The sequence below is a fragment of the Dermacentor andersoni genome, chromosome 5 (genome assembly GCF_023375885.2).
Source record: "Dermacentor andersoni chromosome 5, qqDerAnde1_hic_scaffold, whole genome shotgun sequence".
Taxonomy (NCBI): Eukaryota; Metazoa; Arthropoda; class Arachnida; order Ixodida; family Ixodidae; genus Dermacentor; species Dermacentor andersoni.
This window is the reverse complement of record NC_092818.1, coordinates 83,028,220-83,052,289: the sequence shown is the minus strand read 5'-3', so window position 1 is coordinate 83,052,289 and position 24,070 is coordinate 83,028,220. Positions and strand designations below refer to the sequence as shown.

Genomic DNA, 24,070 nt, shown 5'->3' with positions numbered 1-24,070 from the left:
CTCGTCGTTGCGCTCACCTGCGCTCGCTTCGCCAGCTGCGTCGCATGCCTGATAACATGTCGGAGGATTGAAAAGGAGAGCTCGCGTGCGCCGCAACCACAGTTGAGGCGGCAGTATGAACGGCGACAATTCTGATAAGCAGGAGGAGACCTGGAATCGACATCGGAACGAGATGAAGAGGAAACGAATCACCCAAGAAACCGGCGAACAGCGCGCCGAACGACTGGCTAAACGCCGCAACATGGCTAGACAACCAGACTGACCTGGACTGGCAATCAAGATTAACCTAGGCTAACCATCCTATGCCTTAGCTTTTACTACGTATATCCTGGCATAGCCAAGCTAAGCCACTGACAATTTTTGCATTTTGCCGCCAACGAAATGCGGCTGCCTAGGCCGTGATCTGCTTCGCAGTGAAACGCCATTGCAGCAGGGTGTGCGGCCTAGGATAAAATATTTCAAGCAAACGTTAGAAAAAATTATATGCTTGGGACGTTGCAAGCGAGTGTATTGTGTGCGAACAGCACTTTAGAATGTGTGATTTAATTAGAGGCAAATGAAATTCGGCTGCGATTCTTTAATGTCGCACAAATCCGGTGCCTTTCTGGCCGGTATTATTAGCAAACATTTCAACACAGTTTCAGGCACATATTTCGGAGCTTGCTTTCGAATGCGCTAACTAAAGGGATACGAAGCAATTTTAAAGAATTTCCCTTTTAGAGCTTTATGTTTTTGTCAACAATACTACTATTTAACTAGGCGCACGAAATCCGCGAACTAACCAGAGTAAACACGAGGGATTTGCAAACTAGTTTGTGCTAGCAGCGCCCCGTACGTGGCTCCATTAGCGAATCCGGTCGACGTCAGCTCAACGACGACAAATGTAGAATGGATAATTCTACTCGATTTTGCAAAAACAGGGGAAGTCGGTGTGCGTTCACACATGAAAGGAAGAGCGCAAAGAACGACGAGGACGAAAAAAAAAATTCAGATATAGTTTCACACACCAGTGCTCTTTCTCTATTGATGCGAAAGCATTATATGACCCATTACGCGAAAATTCCGGCGTTGGATTCGGCGGCGTGACCGAATGATGGTACCAGAAATGGTCAATGCCAAGGAGTAAAACCACATAAATGGACACTCGAATTGACGTCAAATTTCTCAGGGAGGTTCCTGTAAACAAAGTAAGTTGCCGGCATTTTAATAAAGTTATTCCTATCCTATCCTATCCTATCCTGATGTCTCGGAAAAGAAAATTAGGTAGATTTCGGTATGGGTGGGTTTTTCTGGGGCCGCCGGGGTGCGAGACAAGCACGCTTCCTCGACGCCACGGCGTCTCCGCGTTTCTGGTTGAATAAATATGTGCCCAGTGCGTTCGTCGTTGCGCACGTCACGTCGCAGCCATTTCACGGACCAAACGTGTGACCTGGTGCGTGCGTCGTTGGGCACGTGGCGGCGCAGCCAATGGGTAGGAGGTGGCGCCCCGTCATGAGTGTATAAAAAAAATCGCAGTTCCGCCCGAAATCCGAAGCACCGATTACGATCGCAAATTAATAAATGGCTCCACGAAGCTTTATCGGCCGTATAAATTTGTAAACAGTCGCTTACAAACTAAATTAACAATGATAGAATATGTAAGCGTGACTCAACCAGGACATAGAAAGAAACAGACACACAGACACAGCGCTGTCTTTGTGTGTGTGCTTCTTTCTGCGTTCTCGTTCAGTCGCGCTTACACATCATACCATGGATTCAGAGCAGCTAGCCTACGGACGTTTTTTAACTAAATTAACAAGCGCAGTGTCACGCGCGCACAGGGAAGCATGAACACATCTCACTCGATCAGCGTGTATACTCGCTGTCAAAATTCCGAATGAAGAATAGTGGCAGCAGCAAGTGAATTCACCTTCATGCATCTCTCACTTCAACGCGAACGAAACGTTGAAAGCACAGCGCATACGAAGCTACCGGCACTGCGCGCACTCTGCAAACATCGAAGATCGCTTCGAAGATGAGGCCCGCGCGGGCGGGCACTTTATCCGCGTCACAGACCACGTTTAAGACTTACGATCACCGGCAACGCGTGCCTACGGCATCCGTTAAAGGCGTTTAATGCGGCGTCCGTGATTCGCGTGTCAACGCCGTTGTAGACGCCGCGGTTGTGTCCACTCTGTACGGCGCGGCGGGCGAGGAGGACATCGAGGCACTGTAGCAGCCACCGGAGAAGAATGACCCTCCTCTCTCGCCTCACGCCCCTGCCTCGCGCGCCACATGAGAAGGCACGCATCCGGGCCGCGTTCCTCGCTCGCGCACGCGAGATCAAACCGCGTTCTCCTGCTCACTCTAACACGCTTTCACTCATGAGGATCCTCACGGCGATGGCGACGGCGATGCTGATGGCAGACATCCGCCTGGAGTATCTATATAATTGCTATCGCAATAAGATTTAGTGGCGTTTCACTTCTTGAAGGCGGGTTACGCGCAATCGTATGGATGCCGCGAACATGCACAAAGAGAACCGCAGCGTTCAACTTGCACAAATGGAAAGGGTGCGAAGGTGGTCGCGGACGCTACATTGATCTCGAAGGCGGGACGCCTGCTGTGCCACAGGGAAAGCGCATATTGCTACACATGCAAAGAACAGACGCCGTGAACATGCGCAGCGAGCACCACGGTGCCAAATCGCAAACGGAAAGGGCGCGAACGCGGTCGCAGACGCTACATTGATCTCGACGTTGCGACGCCATGCCAGATGGCGCGGCAAGCGGCACTCCCAACTTCGGCGGTTGCAAGGCAACGGTTCAGCTCGCGGTGTGGCCACCGGCCACAGCGAAACTGCGAGAATACGGCCAATGTAGCTCTCGCTACAAAAGAAGACGATGACGACAAATGCGCGAGCAGTGGCATGAGCCATTGCTGATGATGACCGTTTTTGCTCGCACACATGAAAGTTTCGCGTAACCTTAGCGACGAATAGCTTCGCTGTAAAAAAGGTGTTAAGGTTCCATAATTCCCTTTGCGTTCTGGTCGTTCACTTGTTAGTTATCTTTTTGTGTATGGGTAATGCTCTTTGACATTAAGCTCACTTCAGCTTTCTGAGAGTTTGTTATGCATTTCCGTGATGAAGTCCATGATGCTTTTGAAAACAGAATCGACCGCCATGTGTCCGGCTGGTACGTGATGTGCGAGTTTCTTATGTGTTTCTAACAAACTCCTAATTTGTGCACAGGAAAATTGACTTCTAGTGGTTGAGTGCTTTGTTGTTATGCGTAATATGTTTAAGGTGAATTTCTAGCAAGCTTTACATGCAAAATTTGTAAATAAAGGAAGAATAAACATGAAAAATTTCCCAGACGTTTCACTACGCGGCTTTTAATGAAACATTCATGCTCTCACCAGGACACGAACGTCCGACTTTTCGATCACTAACCGAGTACCCTGCCACAACTCCATGCCGGAAAATGGCAGCTAGCGCATATTTTACCTAGTGAATAGCAACATGCACTGTTCACGCTACTCTTTAGCTTCTGCGCATTGACAAGGACAGAGAACATTCACACATCGCAGCTAGGAACTAGTTTATTTGCTACCACTTTAAAGCAAAGGGCTGTCCGTGCTCACTGCTTCTTAAGTGCTGGTAGAATGTAGGAAGCAAACACTTGAAACCACCGCGGCCGTAATTGAAATCTACAAGATCTTTTTATATTTCTAGAATTGTTTACAGATGCGCCGATCGTGAACTCAGCAGATTCGTTAGGTGTAATTTGTGGTGGAAGGCAAGCATACCGGCCCTAACTCGGCTCTTACGTCTGCCAACGTCTGAACTTCATGCATTCGAGTTTCAGAGGTCATTTGCTATAGATTTTGAGTGTAAATCAAATAGGAGCCGTTGCATTGCCGAATCTACGGTTATGTCGGGATAATTTTCCTCATGAAGCAGGCCGAAGTCCGTTCGAGGAATTAAATCGTCGCTGCTCCTAAACTAAAAAATAATAACAAATAAAGCTTATGAGCCATTCCACTCTGTGAAGGTGGATGATCACGGAAACTGTGTAGCAAAGGACAAAGAGGTGACAGAGAATTTCGAACATAGGTACGAACGCATTTATTGTCTTAGTCGGTGGTCATCGTGATGAACATATATTTTAATACATTCGCGTTCATTTGTGTTACCCATTCGTTACATACATTCGTAATGTGTAATGTGCAATCGTGTTTTCATTATCGTTCATCGTTTTTCATATATTGAGGCAAGGAATTTGAGACCGAGACCACCGCAACGACTGGCAGTGGGCTAGTGCCGCCCGCGCCTTCGCAGCGAGAGGGGCAGTATGGGAACGCTGGAATGATGAGCAGCAACGCAGCCAGCTGTGGACGAAGACGACGACGAATGCACGACTAGTGGGACGGGCGCGTTCGTGTGGTACGCCATTGGGCGCCAGCGAGCTATCTGTGGTAGAAGACAACGAACGTGCGAGCAGTGGCACAAGCTATCGCTGATGGTGATAGCTTTTTCTGGCACACGTGAAAATTTCAAGGAACCCTAGCCATAAACAGCTTCTCTGTAAAATGTGTTTAAAGCCCGTAGATTGGTTGTAAGAGGAAGGCTAGGATTTATTATTCACTGTCATCTATAACATTCAATACAAAATTTAATAGAGTTACAGTACACAACGACACCTCTTCTCAATCTTAGCCTATTGCAATAAAGTTTGTGTAGTTTGTCGACAAACAAACCTTGGGTGCCTTCTCAAGTTAATGGCTGTTGTGACGCTACTGCTGAAACACGTCAAGAGATCGCTAATGAGGAACCACAAAGAAAGTCGGCTTAGTTCTCCGCCAGAAAAATCTTATGTCTATTTTAAAGTGTAATTACCTGTTGTGCCGTACACAAAGTCTACTCAGTTCATCAAGAAAGCTCCGGGTGTATTTTCAAGTGAATGCCTGTTGTGAACCTAATGATAAAACACATCTCGACATTGCCCGTAGGGCACCACACACAAAACCTGCTTTGTTCTCCATCAAAAAAACCATTTGTGTATTCTCAAGTTGAGAAACTAATGATGAAACAGATTTACTTCTCCAATAAGGCACAAAGCGTAAAGTGGGCTCAGTACTCCGTAAGAAAAGTCTGTATGAATGCATGTTGTGAAGGTAATGCGGTAACACATCTCCCTTTGACTTCTTTATGGATATCTGATGACTCATAAGGAGGTAAGTAGGAGCTCACCAGACAAAAATAATTTTAATAAGGGTTGCAAGAAAACAATATAGTTGTTTTCTCTGCCATCGGATGGCACCCACACCCGCTGCAATCGGGCGGCAAATGCAGGTCTCCAAAGCCTTTCAAAGACAAGTGCTCTTTTAACCTTATCAAGAGTGCTCTTTTAACGCTGTCAAAACGTCCGGTTGGGCGTACATGTACAAGTATACGCCGGGCGAAATGGCAGCCTGTAAACAATGCATGCTTTCCACCGAACGCATCGATTGTATAACTTCTCGTAACACAGATTACAACTTCTTCCTGAGGCCGAAGTCTTTCTCTGCCTGCAGGGAACCGTCTTTGTCATAGCGCTGTTTTTGTCAACTAAGTTCGCAACACATTTTCTTTATAAAGCAGCAAGAAAATAAAAAAAACAACCCTTGTGACATTCCTAAAAGACGCAAATTAAGGGCGCCGAACGCTAGTCTACAGTTCGCCTCACCAAGAAAACGTACAAGTACACTGCTGTCTTCTCGAAGACGCGGCATTCGTACTAAAAAATTCAAGGGACACTTAGTTATGCCTACGTGGATGAATGCGAAAGCATTGTGGCTACGTCGGAAGAAGCACCGGTGGCGCCACTGGAGGAGTCACGTGAGTCGAACGGCCGCGTCAGCAGAAGCACTGCCACGTGGCCAACGGTGTTCGTCACAAGGTACGCACAACGCAAGGTCGTGGGTTCCAGTGGCTTAACCAACTCTATCTTAATTAAAAATGCCTGAATTAACTTCACCTTAATTAACCTGGAAAGTCGAGGCTCGACTCCCACCAAATATCGAGGGCTCGATGCCCACCAAAGGTCGTGGATGCGAGTGCTTTAATTAAATCTACCTTAATTAACTGTGCCTTAATTAACGACATCTTAATTAATATCATAGGTCCTGGCTTCGACGCCCACCAAAGGTCGTCGGCTCCAGTGCCTTAATTCACTATACCTTAATTGACTCTGCCTTAATTCGTCTTAACAACAAAGGTCGTGTCTTCGATTCGATTCCCACCATAAGTCGAGGGTTCGATGACTTTGGGCACGCCAACGCGGACGCCGGATTTTCCGCTCATGAGCCATATAATGCTTTGGCGTTAATGCAGCTAACAGAGCGGAGACACCACTCGGCTGATGTCACCGTGACCTTGATCTGATGGCGTCCGCCTAACTAGGACACTTGAGCACGAGGCAGCACGAAAAAGAAACAAGGTCATTTGAGATGAAAAATTTAAAGCAAATCAACAATGCAAGCCGCGAAGCGAAGAATTGTTGCTGGAACTTCTTAGCATCGGTCAAGACATACTTGCAACGTACGCCTCACCGTAGAGGGCCTCTGATCCGTATCCCCCAAGCCTCATTCGCTCCCCAGACTGAAGTTTCAATAATTTCCTGCAGGGTCACAATAAAAAAAAAAAGTATGCGTAAGGCGGACATGTTGGAAACAATATGAAGCGAAGCTTTCGTGAAACGAATAATTAAATGCTATACAACTAAACGAAATGCGCACAAGTTTCTTAGCATCCGGTGAAAACGTTGAACCTCATACAGTGTTTGTTTATGCGAAGCCCATGCCAAAGCTTCAATACCATGCATATGATCATGTTTACGCACTGCACCGACACTTCAGCACCTGATAACGGAATGCCCGGCTTTCGCTGCAAAGCACGCCTCGCTGCTGAGTAATTATCGTCTTCCTGGAAGGCGCTGTGCGAACTTCGATGAATGCCTGTACGGAATGGTTGTGCGTTTCGACGCGACAAATCTGCCGTAGCACCATCCTTACTAATTCTCAAGAAATGGACTTTTCTTCACGTTTGTAGAGCATTTTTGCTAACGACGGTACCTAAGAAGGGATTAGTTTTTTTTTTAAGAATATTTCAGTAATGTGACCTGCAGTGATTTTTTTTCTGTAGCCAGTGCCGAGTTCTAGCATAAATTATTTATTGCCTTATTTCAATCTTTGGTATGTCTCATCATATTCTTCATTCTCTTCTTGCTTCCCTTCTTCCTGCGCTCTATTTCAAATGTTTTTGTATCTCGGCTCTCCTTCCGTAAGAGTATATAGCCAGGCGTTCTACCCCTCCCGGTGGCCCAGTTGCCCACCTACTCCTCACTTTCTTTATTTTAATGGTACATATGCTTTGAAGCAGAAGAATAATAATACAGTGCTCAAAAGCTGTGCAAAAATGAAAGAGCAGTTCATGCGCTTGCACACCGTAAGATGTGGACAGAGGGATGTCACGAAGACGAAGGCGATGTTTATGCATTTCCTGGGAACAATAGCGAAGCCTATGCCTACACAAAAGTACGATAGATATACGTTCAGAGCTTCTAATACCCCTTGTGACATCGCGGTACACATGCATTTTGGAGGAATGGTCAAGAATGGTGCCACACTCTGTGGCGTAAATCAAGAGGCTCAAAAATGGATTAGGCACAAATAAGAAAATTAGGTAAATCAAGGACGCCATTGAATATCATGCGCTATTCTGTTAAGAGGTATCTGGGCTTTAGAAATACCCATGAGCGGGGTATATTGTTTAGGCAGAGCACCAAAGGTCGTTCGCTATATATATATATATATATATATATATATATATATATATATATATATATATATATATATATATATATATATATCCGTGGAGGTACACTTTAACAAAACCGCTGTTACTTGGCTTTCACCTGAGGGGGGCGAAGCATACGCCCATTTTCTTCCTTCTTCGGGGCGCACACACCATCTAAGAAAAAGAAGTGCGCTTCATATGGGCTTTGTGTGTACGTCTGCTCCTACCGGTTGTACGTGCTGCTGGTCTTATTTGTCGCCATTTATACTCGTTAGCGGGGCTGCAAGAACAGAAAGCAAGCCTAACCGGTGGATTATACCAGCTCTCGACACACAGTTAAACCGCCAGTTTCCTCGCTCACGGCTTCGCGCCGTCAACAACCATATGAGCCTCGCTTTTCCCAAACAGTTTATTTTGCCTTTCTCTTTTCTTTCTTTTACTTTTTTGCTCATCACCCGCGAAACGCACAAATACTGAGTAGCGGTCGTTATCGTCTCGGGAACCGTGAAAAGCGATGTCCGGCTTCCGCGCGCAAGCGAGCTCAAGTTCAAGCACGTTCGCGAGGGCTTTCCGTTTTCTTGTTTTTCAGCTCTGGGGAAACAAGGCCGTCTTCCGCCTTCTCGCATCATAGGAATGAAAAGAAAAAGAAGAAGCAGCAGCAGAAAGAGATCGAATCTCGCGCGCGCGCCTCCGAAAGAGCTCTGACCTTGTTTCTATCGAGATATGGCGTATAAGAGAGCTGGAAAAGCGGGAGGGAGCGAGTGGTTAGGAATTGCCGCACTTCTTTCCTTTCTGAAACACGGGAAATGCCCGGTGCTTCACCGCGGCATGACGTACAACAGAGCTTTGCTCAGTTCCGCGTCTCCTCTGTTTCGTCGGGTTGCGCCCGAAGAAGGAGGGGGGCATGCAGGAAGGACTGGGGCCCGCGGATGTCTGACTCATCGACGTCGCCTTTGCCCTGCTAATGTTCGCTGCACCCCGATCGCATTCCGGTCGAAGGTCGCGGCTGAAAGAGGTCGCTACGTGCCACGCGCGAATCACGGGGGCGTTTTCGTCACGAGCACGGCGCTTCCTCAAGCTTTGCAGTGTAAGCGCGGCAAGGACTGCGTGTGGTGACCATATAGGCTGGGCATTGTATTAGAATGATTACCGTGGTCACGAATGAGCACTAGCTTTTGAAACGTGCGATGAGCAGGCACTGCGCGAGAGAGCTATATTGGTACCGGTCATCCGTGTCTGCCTACCCTGTTGAAGCACGTAAGGCGAAGACGTTGTGCATATACCGATCAGCCAAATGATGTTCGGAAATGCGGAAATGAAAGGGTTGGGATCTTTCCGCCTCGTTTCGCTAGTGGTGCAGTCGAAACGTCTCACTGATGGCATAGCCACGTTCCCTAGACTGTGCCACGGCTTGTAGGGCTCACTGAGCCAGCTAAATGGCACTTCGTGTTCACATAAAGCACGATCGTATTAGTTGACGCCAGCATGGTCGAATACGCTTGTTCTTTTTTTTTTTTTTGGCATGGGCACTTCGGTGAAACACAGTACCCTAGTGAACGAAAAAGAGCCAGCAAAACACAGTTAAGCGATAACTGTTCTTGCAGATCAATAATGTGTGAGTGCACTATTCTCAATTTTCGTCAGAAGTTTGCAGAAACAATAGGAGAAGAGCCACGTGAATCTTTCGATAAGTGTAGTTTTATCCTTCTCGGCCAAGTCGATCGCAGCGTTTTGCCTTTTCCCGCGTTTACTTGCATTTCAAATCTCATTCGAAGTCGATAACCATTAAGAACACAAGTCGGCGAAGTCATTCTTGAGTCAACCCACCTAGACTCGCAACCACCCGTAAGTCTGAGTCAGCGTTAGCAATAGTAGGATGGAGATGGAGTCTCAATGAGCCGAAGTGTGTCGACGTGGGCGTCAGTCTGAGCGTAGTGAAGTAAATCCGGATGAGGCAAGTTAGCCATGCACACACGTAAGTCTTGTGACTCCACGTGTTCTTGAACCCATAGAAATGACATACTTGGCTGAGCCCACATAATCCTCATTATCTGTACTTACTATCGGGGTCTGTTGGAACCTGCAAACCTGAGTGAGTACCTGCGAATAAAAAAAATTGCGTCCGTTAAAGTAAATGCTAAGGTTTCTACTGCACGTGGTCATGACAAGAAATATGGTTGGCTTATAATTGGGAAAATACATGGTTGGACGAGGATCTAGAGTTTCTACACTAGTTTCACCTGTTTCTACAGCTATATTCTCTGTCATACCCACTTTCGCGCTGTGCTTTGCGTAACGTTTGTGCCACTAAGCATGTTCTTACCACCAAGCGACAGAGAACATTCGGGTGCAGTGCGGGATCGGGGATAAACTGAAATACAATGCTGCGCAACACGAAATCCGGAATGAACACAATACAGTGCAATGCTCCCTCCATATATGGCCGGAAAAGATTTTTGGGAAAACATGGCACTCGCCTAAGCGTCCTATGTACGGTCCGTTCATCGTGGTGTGAATATCGTTGGGCTTTGGGCAGTCGTCGCAGCTTCAAATTTCACTAAAAATAACAAACGCGGAAGTATGAAAGACAGACAACGTGCGAGACCATTTAGAAAATACACCCGAAATTCCGGGCTTGGAGTCTGGCTTAAATCCGAAACCGCGAGTGTCAGTGGCACCGCGTTGTCGTCAGTCTTAGACTGCTGCCATGGCTTTTATTATTCTGATGTCTGAATTCAGGATGTGCAAATAGCATTACCTGTGATTTTATTATTAATTTTTCATACCTATTCAAGGCGGTGAGCTCTTGCGAAACTCCGATGAAACTCACCTCGGTGTATCCGCAGTGTTAATAATGCACTGAAAGCCAACTAAAGACAGTGTGGAGTCTATAGCCTGACAACTATTTGAAGAAAGAACTTAAAGTAACGCATTGATATTTTCTATGAAAGTTGGATCAACATACATACTATATGAGCCAGAGAGAAATATCAGAAAAATTCATGTGGATCCCAGGCCCTGTGGGAATCGATGTAAGCGAAGCTTCCTGTGCTGTTTGCGTGGATTGACAATAATTGGTGGTGATGTTGACGGTGAATGTTTAGGTTGTTCGGCGTTTAGTGCAATACGAAAATGGTGACGTGGTATTAGACGTTATCTTGCGTGCACCGCTTCTCTTTGTCTACGTCGTGCATAGAACACACAACGAGGCGTGTTTGCTTGAAGTGTTGTTGTGCGTCATTGCTCTTAGCCTGCGAGAAAGTTCGAGCTGTCATTGTCTCACACGGTGCATCGCATGATGCCAGCCGCGTGAACTTTTTAACAGTTCTGAGGCATTGCGTGCAAAAAGCCCAATCTGATTATAAGAGACGCTGTAATGGAGGACTCCGGGTTATTAACTGTTTTGAAAAGATATATACATTTGACAGGAAAGGGAAAGCGAGAAATGGGCTGGCAACTGCCACCGGATTGGGCACAACGCCTGCCTACTCTTCAGAAAGGAGGATACAGAAACATAGAAATGGAAAAATAAATTATGGAGTTTTACGTGCCAAAACCACTTTCTGATTATGAGGCATGCCGTAGTGGGGGACTCCGGAAATTTGAACCACCTGAGGTTCTTAAACTGGCACCTAAATCCAGCTACATGGGTGTTCTCGTATTTCGCCCCCACCAAAATGTGGCCGGCGTCGCCAGGATTCAATCCCGTGACTCGTGCTTAGGAGCCCAACACCATGGCCAAGCAACCACGGCGGATTCATAGCAATGGAAGATAGAAAGAAAGCAACAATGCACAGGCCACGCATGGTTCCAGGAGCCTTTCCTCCGATAGCGCTCTATTATCCAGTAGGCTGAGTCTAGGTTGTACAGCACATCATTGAGCGTCCAATGATGGGCCTCATCTCTCAGAGTCTCATCCCAGCCGCGTAAATTGCACGCAGCACTGTTGGCCATTCATATTAGGAATCAATAGGGATTTGTAAATTCGACGCCAAACATCATGCGAAACAATAAAGGTGTGTACAGAAGTTGCTGATTTGCTAGGTGGGCCGCTTGTGTTGTATCGTCTTGACGATGCGCTTCCTCAAGACGGCTTTGCATCTGCACGCCCTGAATCAGTTGCCCATGCGGACCAATTTACACGGTGTTTATATTTAAGGAATAGCAGAAACACACCATACCGCACCTTCAATTTATATTTGTTCCTTCTGTCCGCAGCTATTGCGATGTCTAGTTGTAGCGTTTGTTTTATTGGAGACCCCAAACGAGTTATGCTTTCCGAAGTAGCCGTTCCCGTCTCCCATGCTCTCTCCTATTTATGCGAGCTGCCACGAGCGAAGAATGTCAAGATTCATGGTGTTAAGCAAAATACAGCACTGACACAAGGGACGAAGAAAGAAAAGGACATGACCATGAACCTCAGCAAACCAGCCCAATTTTCAGTGCAAGTGGTAAGGCTCTTATTCACTCGTTTCATGGTTGCGTCGGCTTTACCCATATACCACCTCCGCTCACTACATCATCGCTACCATTCTGTGTACGTTCCTTCTGCACTTTTGAGCATGAGCCAACGTTTTACAGAGGAACACTATACACTGTAGGTTGCTGAGCAGGGCTCCTTGAGGAATCGTAAAATTGCACGTGACACGTCACTGTGTTTAGTGAGGCTGGAGAGCTGTCGGATGATGTCTAGTGCTAACTAATGGACATGGCCACTGATGCAGAAACTTCCCGCACAAGATAGAATATTGGGTACAAATTATAACGTTTACTGAAATAAGAAGTTATGTCGATTGATTCTGTAGCATTAACGAAAAAGAAGCGCAAGCAAATTCAGGCTCTAGCAAGTTCATGCACCAGCATACATCTAAAACGACACAGAATGGGAAGAACTTTATGAAGTGGCTTACAGTAATAAATAAGATTGAAAATCAATATACTGGGCCATGGAAGCCTTGAATTAAAAAAAAAGCAAATGAACAGGCTCGACAACAAGGAAATAACAACTGTGGCACCAACACTTGAAAGAGCAGAGAAAATAGGTCAGTAGAGATAGTGCAAAGTTATTGATTCAAAACTTCTAAAATCGATAAACAGGAAGTGAATAACTTATAGGTGACAGTTATCCTAACATTTGAACGATTGAGGTAGCTGTTAATGCATGGAGCTGTATGATGGGGGAATGAACGAGGGACGCAAGAACTCAATTAGGCATTTGAAAGACTACATGTATTTAGTCAAGAATAAGCAGGCTGTGTCATCAGAAACTTTGCGGATGAAATAAACGCCGTAGCGAAACACTTCACTGAGTCGTACAGTACATGGAAGAGCCAAGTAACCATAATTAGCTGTCAATGAAAAGAAGCGGGACTTCCTTGCTTAGATTAGGATGAAGTAAGAACCACTTTGCAAGAAATATTCAGGGAAGGTTCAGCAGGAAGAAATAAAGCAACAATTATTCTGATAAAATATAGCAGAAAGCATGTATTCTTAAAGTTTGTTACACGATTTATACGCAATGCTTAATGACTTCAGGTATACAAGAACCCACACAGAATGTCTGATTAATATTACTGCTCACAAAAGGAGACGTTGCAAAATTCAGAACTATGGGTTCTTTAGATTTCTTTCAGTTTTGTACAAAGTATTCAATAAGGTAAATTCTAACAGATTCCAGGCATGATTTGGCTTCTTTCAATACATTTCTACTTCGTCAATCAGTTAATTGAGAAGTCTGCAGAATTTAAACAAATATCTGTATACGGCAGCTAGAGATAGCGAAAATGCATTTCGTGCACTAGAGATAGCATCACCCATGAAGGCATTGTGCGGTAACGAGTAAAGAAAGCATACGTTGTTATATTCCAAAATATCTACGGAGGCTCCACACCGATTCTCATTATTCTCGAGCAGGAAAGTATGGATTCACCGGTGTGTCCGCCAAGTCAGTGTTTGCAACGTTATTCACGGCATACTTGTTCGACATGAAGTTACATCGTGTAAAATTGCGTGTTAGGATCAGGGGAGATTGTTCGCCAACTTGGGTTTGCAGAGAACGCTGTCCACTGCAGTAAATCTGGCAACGACTCATGAGGAGTAACAACAATAAATAAATGTTGATTGACAGTTTACCTCTAGAACTTGTGCTAGAGAAAGTCTATTTAGGTGAAGGTGGCCACAGGGAACAGCATCCTGAAGTAACTTAGCAAACAAAGAAAAATATGTTAGATTGCTTACGGCAGGGAACCTCAAGTTCTAAATGGCAGCTTAGAGTTAAAATAATACAACCACTGCATTCTACCAGTACAAGCTTATAGGGCTGAAACTTGGAGGACAATAAAAGTGTGTGAGAACAATTTGGACACTGCGCAACCAGCAGTGGAATGAAAAATAAGTGTGACGTTAGGCTTAACTATAGATGCCGGTGATACGATTAGAGAGAGAGAGATGATGATGGATGTGTGGCTGATATTTCAGTTCATAGAGGAGGAAGTGGAGCTGCCATGTGATGCATGCAGCAAATGTACAATGATCTTTAGCGCAATGTAATATATAGAGACAACAGTCGAGGAGGGCAGGGAATTAAGTCATACGATGAAATAAGGAAATTAGCACGAATGGGATGGAAATAGTTAATGTAAGAAGGCGAGTAATTGATAATCGCTGACGCGATAATGATCAGCCCTACGAATGAAACAACCCAACCTCATTTCTGGGTTTCAGGTTCCCCTGTTTTTCTTGCTACTCTCATGACTTTTAGTTAATTCAGTTTAATTTCGAGCATCATATAGAATTTATTGATGCACAATGCAACAAACGTTTGAAGCACCGGTCGAGCAAGAAACCGCTGGGAAGGAAAATTAAGAGGCGCATCTGGGCTCTTGGCGAGAGCTGGATGCCAACTTGGGAGCTGGTGGGCTTCCTATTGTAGATACATTCTATACATATTCTGTTTTGTGGGCTTATCTCCACTCGTAACAATGTTAGAGGAATCTATTCAATAAAAAAAAGCAAAAGCGCGTTTTTTTCTCACACTGTTGGCATTCTTTGGGGAGAGTCATATTATTTATGGTGTGGCAGTGCTGTATTGAATAGGAGAATATTCGTAAAGCCCTCAACAGAAAGTTTCTTTCAATGGGCACTTTGGAAGTACTTCAAGAACACCCTTCACCGTGACCGAGTTATGATGTTGAAGGTGATTCTAACCAGTCGCTAACGTCAGCTTGGTAGAACTGTTTTAAAATCTTGTTTATTAGACTAAGGAATGGTCTGCGGTTACGTATCACTTACAAAGCATTCAGTGACAGCTCATTTTCGCAACGGCAGTACGAGAAATATTCCTAAGGTTGTATACCTTATGTATTATATATGTATGCGTGAGGTCACTCCTTGGTGGGCTACCACCTCGTAATATACATTGCTTGTTGCACTTATCGCGCAGGGAGTGTGCTGAACTGAATGCGAAGGCATTGAGGCTATTTTTTGCTACTCACATACATCAACACCGCGGCGACGTCGAGTTACCTCACCACTTGCTAGCATTTTTAGATGCACAATCGAGATCCGCGTTCGTTTACTCGGACCTTCACTATAGGGGGCCTGAAAAAACCCGCGCATTCTCCCGACACAATTGCTTTCTTGCTGGTGATACGACCCGCTCCGCTGGCGCGCGGAGTACTTTCGTTTCCATTATTGCATTTCTTTTCTTGATTCCCAGGGCAATACAGGGTGCAACGCAAGCGCTCACACGCACACTAGTTGTCCTCCTCGAAGTAGCTACTTTCTCCATGCAGGCGCGACGTGCGGACCCGCGTTTCTCGCGAGCGTTTCCTCCGAGCGGCGGGAAAAAACAGCCGCGTGTTGGCGCCCGGCGGCTTGGAACGGCCGCTGGGCGCCTCGGTCTGGCCGGGCCCGGACGCTCTCCGAACCGGGAAGTGCGGAAAAAGGCGAGAGAAAGAAAAGTGATTTGCCGGATAAGGAAGCGGCGCCGTGCCGCGATGAGGCACAAAAGCAAAGAGGAAGAACTAGGCCTCGGCCCCCCTGATCTCGACGCTCCACTGCCCGGGGCCGTCGAGGGACGGAGAAGCGAGCGAGCGAGGGAGGTTCGATGTTCGGGAAAGTGGGCATTACGACGCTCCGAGCGACAAACTGGCGTTTCGTGTCCGTGTGCCGTTCGAGAGCAGCCCGCATTGTCGCCGTGGTTCTTCGACGCCCGGTTGGAAAAGGAAGGGTTCCTATAGAGACGTAGAGTCACTGAGTCATAAGCACGCCGCGCGGCTCCATAAGCGCCCAACACGTAGCCGGTACTTTTTGGTCGCGAATGACGCTGCGCTGCGATGCGGTCTTGTATAAACAAAGGGGTTTCTAGCTCTGTAGCGCCCACCAATATTGCTGCCGCTGGGAGCTGCGAGCACGTGAGACACACGTTAAGCCGAAGATGCTGTGTGCTTATCACGCGCTCTCGAAATTACCCGGCGAATCAGCGCTGTGGCCGCAGCGGAAAGAGTTATTGTGTGGCTGTTGCTATGCGCATCGCTATGCTACGAATCACAGGCTCCAGACCCAGAATGCTAGCCAGTTGACCGTATCGCTAGTAGTCAGATTATTTGCCCCCTTTGATCAATTATAATAACCTTATATACATCCGAGGTGTGGTTCACGCAATCCTTGTGCGGCACCATAGGAACACGTCTCGGTAAGAATAGTTCTAACAAAACTGGACATGTCTCTACCAAGTACCAACAATCCTGGACTCTCGTAGAAGCGCTATCCATGCAATAAGTGCGCACTTTCGTAGTTCACGTGTTGGTCTTGGCCGTAATCTAGTTTCCGCGGAAAGTTGCACTCTATCTAGAGCACGATGTCCTTCGATATATAGTCGTCTTGGTTTTCCTGTGCGAAGCATGATTAATGCGCTGTAACAAATTGCGTTCATCGTGTTCTGCTGGGGAGGTGTTCTGTAAGAGTTCGCATAGGGGACATGTCCATTTCGTCTGCTGCTGAAGGGCTGATTGGCTGTGTTGCTGCTTACGCGCAGCCCATCCCAGCCAATCAGAACTTCAACAGCAGGCGAAATGGACATGTACACTAAGTGGACTCTTACAGAATACCTCCCCCGATTCAATCTATTCACCTTCGATGCTCTCATCTCAACCACTCGTATATAGAAAGTACAATGCCTAAATGGAGTCCACGTTCGATGGTTTGACAGACCGGGTGATATCGCTATAATATTTTTTAAAGCTGAAAACGCCTTTTTCAGAATATATACCTACTTCGTTAAAAAATAATTTAGCTTTCGACGTAGTGACCCAGCAACAAAAAACTTGACCCACGAGATAGGGGCAAGCAACATATTGATTTTATATCACAGTGACTTCTTCCGTGACTGCTTAGGACCTTGGAGGCATAAACTTGCTTGAAGCAAAACCCCTTTTGCATTCTTTCACCATGGATTGGAAGGTTTCCAACGGAGGGTTCGGAAGCCTACGAACGAAACTTTTTTGCCAGCAAAATTTACTTTTAGTACAACTTGACGCAAAATTCTTCAATCGTAAAGCGAGTCCAATTGGTAAAGCTTACGAGAAATTCGGGAGAGTTGACAAAGGTTCTATAACGCACTATAATGATACGTTGTCGTAGTGTTCCGAACTCAATTTGTGTCTCCCATGCCTCCTATACGATACCATGTTCACTTTTGTGTACCTCGCCTTTACCCACCGTGTGGGCTTAGTGGCTTTGACTTGTGCTGCTAAACACAAGCTCGCGGGATTAAATACCGGTTGCGGTGGCCGCGTTTCAATGGGGACAAAATGCAATAACACCCTTGTACCAGCGATTGGGTGCTCGTTGAGAACCTCCTGAGATGAAAATTAATCCGGAGTGTCCCACTACGGGTTGCCTGATTTTCAACCATGGCATTGGCACGTAAAACCCTATACTTTTTGTTGTTGTTTTTTCACGCCGAGTTTGAGTGGCGCTGAGAATGACCCATTTCAGTAGGTGTGATTTTGAATATACGAAGAGACTGGTAGACGGCAGCCGATTTATACAGGGATTTCCATGCGATAACGCTCATGAACAGTCCCACGTGGCCAAAATCAGTCCGGAGCCCCCCATTACAGCTTGCCTCATAACCAGATCTTGGTTTTGTAATGTAAAACGACAGAATATATTTTAAAGGCTCCTGAGAATCCTTAGAGCTCTTTCTAACTTCAGCTATCACTTACCAACTTCCGGCCATCACGAATCGAAGTTTTGTTGCAGTGGTAGTCAAGTCTACGACAGCGTCCGGTTCACGAATATTGGGAATGACTCGCCGTTAAGCGTAATTCTAAAGGGAGAGTTGAACAAATGCAGAATTCCGCACATCACACTTTCAGCCCTCGTGCACCAAATTCACTCTCCGAAATAACGAGGCAAACAACCACTTTGCTGCGCCCATGGCGGTTTCGCCGTGGGGCCCTTCGCCTCGATTTCAAGCGTGCATCATTGGTTCACCGTCCACTGCACGTAATACTCCCAAGATCAAGAGTGGTCGTGGCGTCTCTGCCACGGCCGCACTCAGGTAATCCAGCCGAGCCCGCTGAAAACAGGTCGCAGGGGTCGAATCGGTTGCGCCGGGGCGAGGCGATTGCCGGGTCACTGCCGGACGCACGCCCGGCTTTTGTGCATTCCTCCTCTCACGAGCCGCACTCTCTCTCTCCCACCCTGGACCTCCTTAGCTGTTTAACTTTTCCTGCACTCAGCGGGTCGGGTCGGCGCTCATCGCTTTTCCGTGCGGAACGTCGGCACGAGCGGCCGGGCCTACCGGTGCTTTGAGCGCGACCGCCATTTTTGCTCCTAGGTCATTATTCTTTTCGAGGACCTTGCGTGGGCCATTTGCAAGCCTCATTGTTTCGGCCGCTGCCGAGAGCATCCCTAATGAGACCACTCTCATCTCGTTAACCGCCCCGACCTGCAGTTATACACGGTGTACGACAGCGTCCTCACGCGTCGAAAGGGCTTTCACACGCCGTGTCTTTTTAGCATCGCAGCTCATCACGTGTCGTTGGTGCCTGGAATACTCGGCCTTAATTTCTGCATTGACGGTTTTCCTCGAACAGTTCCGCAATGCCGGCGAGATTTCGGCGTTTGCTTAAGTGCGGTATGTGAAGGAGGGCACCTTGCTTTTGATGCCGATAACAACTGCGCGCGACATGCGACATGCTTTAATATTAGGAAAACCTTGAACACTGCCGACCATAGAGTTTGCGGAAATATATCTAGGGGGAACTCTAGCGCTAGTGTGTACGACAGCTGCAGGTATTGTGATTCATCTTTCATGGCCGTCATGAGCAGCACGTGGTTTGCCCCAGCTTCGTCCTTCGTACTTCCACTGTCTTTGCGAATTTGAACAATGACCATTTTGAATGGAACATTTCGTTATAAATGCAATAACTCGCAATGATTGGACATGGGCGCAGAGTTTAATTGCGTTGCAGTCTTAAGGAAACTGCGAATGCTTGAAAACTTGTAAATGTAAAGTGCTAGAAATAGCCACAGAAAATCGTTTGAAGTCATGAGAGCACGAAGGTTAGACATACCCATGTACTCGCCGTCGTTCTCATGGGATTTCCCGGATCGCAACGCCAGACTTCCCTATAGTAATATTTCAAAGAAAGTATATGCTATTGACAATTTGACAGCGCTAGAAATTGAACTCGCCTACTGTGGTGGCGGAGATTAGACCAACCAATGTGCTCAACATTATTCCTGTACTCACAATGTACTCACCAGTTCCCTTTAGCAAAATTTGTAGAGCACTCTATGCTACTGACAACTGACTGCGCTAGATTGTGTGCTAACCCGCTGTGATGGCCATGGTAGAGCGCTACGATGTTGTCCTGAATAGTGCAAGGATACTTAGGTTGATTTCCCACGTGACATCATGTACCGTGTTTTTGGGTGCGCATTGAAGAACCCCATTTCGTGAAGCTAAAGCTGAGCTATCCATCATGGCGCCTCTCATACTACCTGTGTCGCATTGGCATGCTAAATTACATCAGTAAAACCTGCACTCCTTGATTAACATGCAAAGGCATAAATATTCACAGAAATGTAGAGGCAGAAATGAGTAAGTAGATCGCCGATTTAAATTCCCTTCTGATCGCCAATTTATACGAAGGCACAAATAGTATCTGAACACGACAGCAAACTGCATACTGCATGGAGAAATTTATTAAGCGAATTTTCCTTCGGGCATCTTCCCAAAACTTTCGTATTCATTCCTAACGATTTCTAACCGGCGACGGCTTATTATGAGCGTACTTCGTTCGGACCCCGCATCCCGCACCCTTTCCGCACTCTTACCTCTTGCGGATATCAAGTCAGCCTTGAACGACTGGTGCGTTTGACTAAATGTTAGTTCACCACGCGGTTTATGACGAATGCACGTAGTAGCAAACAATTCAATTGTGCAGATATTGTGAGCACGGAGTCTTTCGACAGTAGCAGTAGCAGTTGCGTTTCCCTGATAACCGAAAAAAGTACGATGAACTACTAACTAATAAAAATTGCATGCTTCCTTTTAAGCAATGAAAAATGACTCAACAGGCAGCGTGTCGCCAAAGACTGAGAGTGATGTTTACAAATCTGCTCTAAAAACCTGATCTTGACATGGTCTTTACGCTAGGTTACTTAGTTTAGCACTCGAAACGGAGAAAATCAATATACATAAAATTACAAGCCTTATTCAAGTTGATGTACGAACAAGTTGTCTCGTTCACGTAGAGGACCTCGCTTATAACTTGATTCATTTTATCTGGGACACCTGATTGCGGATCCTAATTGCTAGTGCTTATGTGTGCTACTAGGTTGTACTGTAGATGGCGTTCTAATAAGTTTGTTCCACTTAATTAGGCTTTCGAACAAGCGGGAAGAAGTGATACAGTCGACATGATTTGTCGCTAAGCTCCCGCAGGAGCCTCCTTCGTCCATGCGTCCGCGCGTAGAGTGGAAGATTAGCACACTTTTTTTCACATCGGCTTTGCGAAAACGTTAGACCCTGTGAATTCTTGCTTTCTTAGAACTAAGCAAAACGTTATCCGAGCTACGATACAGCTACTGTTGGTTTACGAGCCTATTCTATTCATCGCTGCGCTTCCCGCTTCGCTTTTAAGGATGCTTTGTTTTTTCCTAGTATACTTGTTTGGATCTCGCATCTGGGCACTCGGTCATCCTGGATACAACGCCTTCCTCTACCCCTCGAAGCAGAGATGACCCCCCCCCCCCCTCCCTCAAGAAAAAAAAAAAGCGTGATTTCATGGCCGGGCAAGATCGTAATGCCACTATTTAAATAGAGTGCTGCAGTGAGTCGATACGGCACAAACCGCGGCGCTCATTTTTCGTTGTATGAAAGACAAATAAGACTTTTTTGAATTTTTATGAAATCGCATGCGCAATGATAAAGCATAAAGCGCATCGGCTGAGCATGCTCATAGGTTGAAGGCCGCAGGCGACGCTTTGTAAGAACTTCTATTGTTAGCACGACGATGTGGGCGAGAAATATATAGTCGTCGAAGGGAAGGAAGCGACACAATGCGTTTTTAGTGGTTTCACTGCAGCCGCTAGATCAGCAAGATCCACTTTCAGGTTGTCTTAAAATAAAATAAAAATGAAATATTTACATGTGATGTGGCCAACCGCAATGAACTCATTAGCTGCTTTACAGCGAGTGAGCTCAGGCGCAAGAGCCCCACCGAGAGGCGAATAAAGTAGGAAGAAAAATGGTATAGCTACTTGAGTTAACCATCACAATACCTAGTCGCGAAAAAGTGAGCTTACATTAGGAGTTCCACTGAACTTAAACCTGCCTCGCACACCGTGCCTGTCTTCCGCCTCTTCTCAACACGCGCAATTCTCTCACTCGCCTCTTTTGTTCAACTTTACATTTGTCACTCTGGCAATTTCACTATCTGCAGAAATGCAATATTGTCACAAATCAAACAACCATGCTCTGCGCCAAAAAACAAAAGTAAACAGAGATGTCACTTCCTTAAACTGTACTTCTTAAATTCTGGGGTTTTACCTGACAAAACCACGATTTGATTACGAGGCAAACCGAAGCGAGGGCCTCCGGATTAATTTTGACCACTTGGGTTTCTTCAGCGTGCACCCAATGCAGAATACGCGATGATTGTTTTCTTTTAATTCAGAGTTCCTCCAGTAAGTCGTGTCTCGTAAGCAGACTATGTTTCGCGCACGTAAAAATAATCGATTTTAATTTGGTCTAACCGCTCCCGAAATAGATGAAATGAGAGGTTCAAACATTTCTTTTCGTGGAAGGTACATGTGTAACGATAATGCTGTGCTCCCTATGTTTGTTCATTACAGGCCATCAACGCTACACTATTACGGCGGGTTCATCGCATAGGTGGCTCAAGATAACTCGCAGAATATGTATGAGAGCAAGGCTCACGTGGGTACTCGCAGCTATACTCGGAAACGCACAACACATTATCTAGCACTTATCGAAGCTTTTATCCTATCCGTTCCAGGTTATCGGCGTGTCTAAAGCGCATTCAGTGTAACGTACGTCACCCTCCTGAAAGTTCTTAATGCTATTAACATTATTTGGGAACTTCCTCCCTGTTGGCGGTATTTGTGTACATCCGCGGCTCACCTACATCCTGCCAACTACAATCACTATGCAGTCTATGACCGAATGATTAGAGCATCGGGCTGCTGTTTTGAGGGAACGAGTTTCGAAAGCAACCCTCAGAACAACGTAGGTTACTGGGTATGCAGTGTTCTTCAACAAACCTCCATGACGCCAACTTGCTTCTCTAGGTATATGCGTATTCGCCGTTCTTCAAGGACGCTCTTTCACCCTAACGTCGGTCACTGGGTATGTGGCACTGTGTATGTGCCTCTATTCAGTGAACCTTTTTGACGCGAACTTGAGTTACTGGGTACGTGCTGTTTTTCAATACCCTTCTGTCATAGGAACTTGGGTTACTGGGGTTTGTGGCTTACGTGAAAATGAGCTCGCCGATGAATAGGGGATGATGGCCCCCAATAATGCCATGTAAGTTACAATCCCGCTTTCTCGACCAGGTACTAATTGTACCCTATTGTAATACCCTATTGTACGAAAACACTAGAACATACTGGGCACTGCTGACTCACCCTCATCGACGCCTTCATATACTTGACCCAGACATCTAAATAATATCACCCCCCACGACAACAATAGTTGCGCGAGCTGGCTGCACAGGCTATAACTAGGTGTGACGTTCACTCGGCGATACCTATACTTTATTGGCCGCGCGGACAGTGCGAACTGAGAGGGCTACGAGGTACTTAAGACTATAGAACACGTTTAGGGCATCTGCCTGCGATTAGCTGTGCAAAGAGAATCATTAGTACATTTGTTCCATTTAGCATTCAACATTTGCATGAAATGATTCTCTTGGGACCTTGGCCCGATTCTTGTTGGCGTTACGTTCTAAAGGCTCTCATCAAATTCTTGCACGATAGCGGTCTAGATTTGAAACCTTGAGCTTTTCCTGCTTAAGTTCCCTTACCACCATCTTCACCCTCGTCACCAATGCCTCTCTTCCTCTTTCTCAGGATTTACTCCTGTCTCCTTTCCCCAATGCTCAGTAGCAGGTCACAACTTTGATTCAGGTCAACCTCTCACCTTTTGTATCGTAACAAATGTCTTTCTCTTTTCTAGGTATGTGGTGCTTTTCAACTAACTTCCTTGATGCCAGTTTGGGTCACTGGCTATGTGCCATTCTTCGATGATGCTCTTTCACGCCGACTTGGAACACTTCGCATATCCCGCTCTTCAATAAAGCTCTTCGATGCCATCCTGGTTTACATGGTATGTGTCGCCTTTCACAATAATCATCTTACAAAATATCTCGACAATTGCCAACCAACAATAAGGGAATTTGCTAATAGCAGTAACGTCACGAATTATCTCTAAAGGCTGACTCCAGTAACAATTTTCTCTGGATATCTGCAATATATCGCAGTAGGAGACCTTTTTATTATTTAGCCATGACCACTGCTAGTGGGTTTAGGAGTTTTTCAATGTATGGTGCTCTTCCGGCACAGGCGTTGCAGGAGCACCGTCGAGGTGGTCGAGTAACAGGAGGCACCGCATGTAGACATGCACTCTGCAGAAGCACTTACACGGAAAGTGCGAGAGCTTGAGCTCACCAAAATGGCTGGAACTATCAAAAGCCCTTCCAGACATCGTTT

At 46.1% G+C, this 24,070-nt stretch overlaps 1 long non-coding RNA gene across 1 annotated transcript in view; it reads left to right on the top strand.

Annotated features, from left to right (window-relative positions):
• LOC129385022 (uncharacterized) overlaps positions 1-23,675 on the top strand; it is a 143,847-nt gene extending 120,172 nt beyond the window's left edge. The window contains exon 3 of the long non-coding RNA XR_008612553.1: positions 23,538-23,675. This is a non-coding gene — a long non-coding RNA (uncharacterized lncRNA). The remainder of the gene's footprint in view (positions 1-23,537) is intronic.
• Positions 23,676-24,070: the final 395 nt, after the last annotated feature.